Here is a 7,336-nt window from a genome sequence, read left to right as displayed (position 1 = left end):
GAGGAGGAGGAGGAGGAGGAGGAGGAGGAGGAGGAGGAAACAAAATCACAAAACTCTCCATCATCCAGCTGTCTCTCTGCAGGCCAGTGGGATGAGATGAGGATGGCGTGAGAAGGGACACAGCTGTACCTGACCCATGAAGCTGGGCCACAGAGTCAGTTCCCATGCTGGAATGCTGTCTGTGGGTTAACTCACCTGTGACTGTTCTTCAGCACCCTGGTGACATATCTGAGTGACCCCCTTTCCTTAGCACATCCCCTGAGGACAACTCACATCCCCAGTAAAGCTGCTGCATGTGTAGTCAATGGAAGGTTCCATGTACCTTGGGCAGAGGAGAAAGACAGGGATGAAGGAAGTGACAGAGGGGAACTGAGCAGAGCCACCAAGAATGGATCAACAGGAAGGATGGTAGAGCTGCTGCCATGGGGCTGGGGCTCCTTCTGGATCAGTGCCAAAGCAAGTCACTAAGCCCCTCCTCCCTCTGTACATTACTTCCTCCAATTGGATGAGGAAGATCTCCCTAGTTACAGCTGCCTATTGTTCTGCACAGAGCAGGAAGGAGAAGGACACATGAAATGTGTTTCGTTTTTAATTGGAGATGTTTCCCACAGTCTCATGCTTTCAACACATTTCCCCAGTTACTGGTTTTGTTTTGGGAGAGGTCGTGCTGCCTTCAGGAGCCTTCAGTGCCTGCTTGGTAGAAGAGGGGGAAGAGAGTCAAGTCCCTAAAAGTAAACCTCTCCGGGTATATTTGGGCTCTAGTTTTGGGTCACACTTTGTAATCCCTGATCTTAAAAATAGTGACGGAATTTTCCTGCCACGGTGGACTGAGACCCCTCTGAGGCTGTAAGCCAAAAAGAACCTCTACTCCCTTAACTTAGGCTACCAGACACAATGCATGTGGCTAGATGCAGAGTTCCCCAATGCAGGAAGAGACACACATTATTGTTCCATTTGGTTCACAACAACATGCTAGAAGTTTGTATAGAGTGACTCTTACTGTACTCGCCTGTGGTCTGTCACACCTGATAACAACATTTAAAGCCAATTCTGACTTGTGTCAATAACAAAAGCCTCAATGTCACATGAAATGGGAAAGCTAGCAATGACAAGTGTCTAGCTCTTCCCTGCTTCCTGCCATTTCTGATTTCAGGGGACAGGCACAGCCCTCAACTTGAGGTCCCTGCTGTTTTAATTCTCCCGGTGCAGTGTTGGTCCCAATGTACTCTTGTTAGCTTTATAACGCTTTCACAGAACAACTGAGGACGTAAGTAAGGGATGAAATAGCTGTTTCAACCCATGGATTCAGAGGATGAAATAGTTGTTTCAGTCCATGGAGTCAAAGGATTCAGTCCATGGTCCCATTGCTCTTAGACCCCTGCTAAGGCGGAACCATAGAGGAAGAACTTGGTAAGGGAGACTTGAGTGCTTCAGGGCAGCCAGGAAGTAGAAAGAACAGAATGCTACATGTCTCCTCCCACTACCCCACCCCTGCTTTAATCCACCAAAATTATCCCCCTAGAGAGTGGTGATGCCTGCTACAGGGTGTGTCTCCCCTCTTCCCTCACGACCACACCCAGAAATGCTCTTTACTAATTTTCTTGGCGTCTCTTGGTCCAGTCAAGTTGCTAATCAACACTAACCCCCAAAGTACCAAATAAATAAGATCAAGAGCATGAGAGAATATTGGGGGGGTTGCCACTTTCATCCAACTCCTTTTAAGGGAATCTGTTTTTAGAAGGGGCTGGTTTATGCCTCACAGGCCAAAAATGAATCCTGTTTCTACGGTGAGCCCATCGGTAAATACTGAACCGATGTCATTTAACATGATTGATGTACACAAGTCGAACCAGGGGCTGAACGATGGAGTTGCACTATTCAGACAGCTGCAGAGGACAGCACACAGCAAAACATTCTTGGCATAAGAATGGCTTCATGAGAGACTATGCAGGATCTGAGTGGGCAGGGGGCCCCAAGGGACAGCAGTACTTGCCAGTCAGTACGGCCTTGAGAAATTTGTTTTCAGTGCTGAGGACCGAAGCCAAGACCTCACATGTGCTAAGCAAGCACCCCCCCCCACACACACACACACACACACTGAGCTTATTCCTTAGCCCCCTGGCATTTTCCTTTCCCTCTTGAGACAGACAGAGTCTTGTTGAATTTTATAGGTCTTGACCTCACTGTACAGCTCTGGCTGGCCTTGAACTTGCAGTCCTCCCAGGTATCAGGGATTGCAGGTTTGAACTTCTAAGCCTAACATCATCTTCCTCTGATGTAGGTTGTCTGAGAAACTCTGAAGAAATGTCTTTCTTCCTGGCCTCAGTTTTCCTTCTGAACAAGAAGAGTGTGGGCAAGAATATTGTTGAGTCCACTAACATTGGGCAATTAGTGAACACATGTCTGCAGCACACGTTTGATGTGGGATTCCCCTCTGTATGCTGGGATTACCATTAATAAATAAAGAAAACTGACTTGGCCTGATAGAGTAGAACAGAGGTAGGCTGGGGAAAACTAAACTGAATGCTGGGAGGAAGAAGGCGGAAGAGTCAGAGAGATGTCATGTAGCTCCGCCAGAGACAGACGGAACTTTACTGGGTAAGATACTGCCATGTGGCAATACACAGATTAATGGAGATGGGTTAAATTAAGATGTAAGAGTTAGCCAATAAGAAGTTAGAGCTAATGGGCCAAGCAGTGATTTAAATAATGTGGTTTCTGTGTGATTGTTTCGGGGCTAAACAGCCAGGAACAAACAAGTGGCCTCCCTTCAACACACATTCTTCTCAGGCTGGGTCAGAGGTAAGCATCCTTGACTTTAAGGGTTTGTAGAAGTTGGCCTAAGGAAGGTGATGTAGGAAGGGAAGTTACCTGCGTCTCTCCCTGTTCCTTTCTACTAGAAAGCCTTCCTCCCAGGAACAGGGATGAAAAGGTAGATGTGGGGCAATCTGCACCCTTGCCTACAGGAAACAGCAGAGGCGAGTGAAAGCCTGAAAAAAGAGGGAGTGACTCGCAGCATGGGTTCCCCAAAGTCAATCGAGGATTCTTGAACACGCAAGAATACTTGCGGTTGCTGGGAAAGAGGAATAGGCACTGCGTTTCATGCGCATACGCCTCCACTAGCCCCCCTCCCCCACTGCGGCATGTTTAGGGCCAGTTTTGCAGCCATCACCCTTTCACATGGAGAAATTCCTTGATGTTGGCCTCTATCACGAGAGACAAGCTACTGGAGGCCACCTGGATAGCATGTGAGCTAGGTCAAGGACCCAAACCAACAGCCTTCATGTTTCCTGAAATTGTCCTGAGGAAATCACCTTGATGCTGTAGGCTTGAAGAACACAAGCAAAAAATAAAAAATAAAAAGCCCACAGTGGCGTGTTTTGTCTTTGTCACCTTGAACTGTGCCCAAAACATAAAGACAGTTTATCTCCACCCCAACGGGGCAAGCTCCGCACCTCAAAGGGCCGGACCCTCAGGAACACGGAGGACCAGCGTCTTTTCCCTGGCTCCCAACTAGGCCTTGCTCTGTTTGCAGCTGGACTCCTAGGCCAGGATGCAGTCTGGCAAAGTGGCAGTGCGCGTGGGGCTGAGTGTGGGACTCTTTGTAAGCACATCTGGGCCGCTCTGCGAGGAGAAGCTGCTGACAGACTGTTTGCCAATAAAGAAAGTCGCAGAGCCTAATAGCAATCAGATGGAACTCTGGCTTGGCTGTGCTTCTCAGGATGTACCTAGGCGGGTCCAGGCGGTTTTCTCCCCAGGGAATCCAAGACAGTGCAGACTCATGACTCCCTCCAATACCTAAGAGCCAAGAAGGCTCTTTCCCTTCTGCAAGGGCCAGGAGTTTGGCTGAAAGCATTCAGATGCATTACCTCCAAAGCTCTGGCCCATACAGCTGGCTTCTACTAGACCACCCCCTTGATTAGCATACCGGTCTATGGAGCCAAAGTTCTCTGATGCCCAGAACTCATTGCCAGCTCATTATCTCACATGGTCCTCTTCCCAAGGTGACTCTTAGAAGTGACTCTCAATCTTACTTGTCTGCTCATTGCACAGTACCAGATCTGAGCAGGGAAGTTACCCAATAAACAGTCTTGTTCATTCTCAGCCCCAGCATCTTGGTAGCAGTCATGCAAAGCCACAATGCAAAGAGAAAACAAGAAAACCCACAGCAGCTCATAAATTCACCTGGCTATCTGCAAAATGGGATTGATAAGGTACAGGGTACACATGGGATTCCACCCCCCAAATTCTTCCCATTCCCAATTTTCAAATGTTACCCACAAACCCTGCTAATTCAAAATCTTACCATTGCAACCAGTAAATAACACAGAGAGATTTGGGCTGTTCTGGGTGGGAACAAAGGGCCAGGGCTTCAACTAGTTCACCTTTCCTTTATTATTCCACCTCTTCACCTAAGGAATGTATGGAAGTTTCCAGAACTTCTCTAAGCCCCGCTTGAACATTTTAGCACTAGGTCCCGCCCCAGTGCCCCCATTGGATCCACAGCTCCAGGTGGGGCATAGGTGGGGCATAGGTGTCTCTCAAGTCTTGTCTGAAATGAGATTGGACACATTTCCATGTGAAGGAAATGTCCCTGGCCTTTTATACAAAAGCCCCAGGTACTCATTCTGGCCCTGGAGCTGGTCCCTACTGGTTAAGCACCCCAAATGTCAAACTTTCCAATCTCCAGAGAAACAGCACCTGCCGAGATGCTTAATGTGGGCCTGGCACCTGGCGGTCACGTGGTGCCCCCCTGTGACATTTCATCTTTGCAGAAGCAGGCAGAGGGAAGAAAGTGAGGGTACAAAACCCCAACAGGGTATTTGGGTGCCACCATAGTTTATAAGACATGAAACAGAGACAAGAGAAAGAACAGAATGTTGGGGTGCTTTCCCCCCAGATACACACTCTGTAAGGCCTCTGTAATATATATATCCTGTCCATGCTGTTGTTGGGGGCGGGGAGCCCAGTGTGGGAGGCAATCACCACAGACCTCAAACTGCTGTTTACCAATGTGGGGCATTTGCTGAGACCTAAAATGTCCTTCCACAGATACATGCTCCCCCACCCTCTGGGTTCTTAAACCCATGTGGACTCCGAGGGAAATTGAATCCATATGTTTCTGGTTCATTTGCACTGAACTCATCAAAATGTAATTTTGCAACATCTAGCTGAAGTCCAGGATGTCTTTAGAAGCCTCATTTTTATGCCTTTTTATAAGGCCCTCTCCCTTGGAGACAGGAAGTTAGCCTTGCCAAAAGTGGACGGAATTCCAGCCAAGCGGGAGTTTTGCCTGGGGATCCCACAGGAGGTTGGTAGAGCAGCGTATCTCAGACCCACCTCCACGTTCAGTCTCTGAGTAGGAGGCTCCATGCACTATCCAGCAGGGAGGCATCACACCTGAATGGAGCCTGAATTGTTTGCACAGTGGCTCAGGGTTCTGTCTGATGGTCCACAAGCAAACAGAAGAGGTCAGCTAGTTCCGTTTTGTTATGGGGACCCTGATCACAACACAGGAAAGAGAGAGAGAGCCTTGTTGATGCCAGTGACAGGTGAACCAGACAGGTATAGAAAGCCCTTCTAGACTGAGCAGTCTGAGGGATGGAATGTTCTTTAGACGTCTGAGGGATAATGGAGAGAAATAGATGTGGTCCTGACCGGGTTCATTTATCAGCACCCTGTGGGCTCCTGGTAAGTTAATGGTCATTTAAAAGTAAAATTTCTGTCAGCTAATAAGGCTCCGGTCACAGGCTGCAGCTTACACACAAGTACAAATGCAGGGAAGGAAAGGGGAACTGCAGGGTCATGGTTGGTGGAGGCAGATAAGTGGGAAATTTGGATTCTGGTCCTGAGTCCAGTACACTGCGACAGCTTCAAATACATGCTCTAATTAATTAGAATACCTTCTCCGGTTATGTCCTCCACAATTACTTGGGCAGAGAAAAATAGCATGTCTTCCAAGAGTTTGCAAAGGTGAAGGTGCGCTTCGCCTTGGTCAGCTAAGGGTAGTGACTGCCAGCTAGCTTACAAAGCTGACTGTGAGCACAAGGCTCAAACTGGACCAGCAGCCTTGATACATTCAACACCGTCTCCGGGCCCCTTCAGAAGACTTTGGAGGAAGACAGGGAGGGCTCCTAGACTAGGAAAATTTAAAGTGGTAAAGCCAGAGTCAGTTGGGGTGCATCCTATCTCTACAACCCCAGTGAAGAACTTTGAGTTTAGTCATGTACCGTGTGTGCAGGGTGGCTCACACTCATAAGTTGGGTTAGGGTTAGGGACTATTATGAAGCTGAGTCCTGAAAATTAACTTGTCTTCCATTAACAGCTAGCCCTTCCCTCCCCAATTCTAATATAGGGTCTGGCACCCAGAGGCTTGCTGCACCGAATGCCCAAACAGGTTAGGACTAGACCAATCCTATGAAAATCAGCCTCCATGTGGGTGGCCCCGACAGCCATGCTCAGTGAAGAGACAACTGCCAAAGAAGGCGTTCTTTCCCCTGCAAATGGACAGGTTACAACATTAGGTTCCCCTAGCTTTCCTCCTGCCAGATACATAGACGGGATTTCTGAAACGGAGCAACTACCTTGCCACGGTGAAGCAACAAGCCTGAGAATAAGAGCCAACTTCCCCAGGGATAGAGTAGAAAAACAGACAGGGCCCACACAGTATTCTTGACACACAGAAGGACCTGTAATTAGTGTGATCCCTACATACGCAAGGCAAAGCCCCCCTGTCTCCAAAGCCTTTGTTTAGCTTTCTAGCCCGTGTAACAGAAGGTGTTCTTAGCTAATCCTGCTTAATCTGACCACTATGGGGCTGAGGTAGAAGTTCCTGGTATGTTCCCTGAGCTTTGATTTTGTCTGTTTGGTTGTTTGATTGGGATCTGTTGCTTGGGACAGGTTCTTAGTTGGTAGCCCAGGCTGGCCTTCAACTTTAGACAAAAGCTACTTCAGTACAGAAGGACTCACATCCAAGGGTGCAAAGAAAACTTATCAATCCTTCATGTGCCATTTCAGGAAACTGTTTTTCAGAGAGAGCTAGAGGCCCAGGGCATGTTTGTTGGAAGAAATAGGTGTGTTAGTCCATGTGACCCCAACATAGGGAGAAGGGACCAAGAGCTAATCTGGTCTCAGGATAACCCAGGGACTTGATTTATTGATAGAGGCCTTTGCCATACCAACAACCACCACAACATGGTGCTGCCAGCCTGCAATTTCAGGGCCTCACATTATTCTGCTCCTGGCCAGGGTGGGTACCTTTCTGAAGGCTAGTTCCTTAGCACACTAGGTCTGACAAGGAGCCTCACAGAGTAGGACCCCAGAATAGAAGCTGTGC

Source organism: Microtus ochrogaster, unplaced genomic scaffold (assembly GCF_000317375.1).
Source record: "Microtus ochrogaster isolate Prairie Vole_2 unplaced genomic scaffold, MicOch1.0 UNK32, whole genome shotgun sequence".
Taxonomy (NCBI): domain Eukaryota; kingdom Metazoa; phylum Chordata; class Mammalia; order Rodentia; family Cricetidae; genus Microtus; species Microtus ochrogaster.
Note: the sequence above shows the minus strand (reverse complement) of the source record.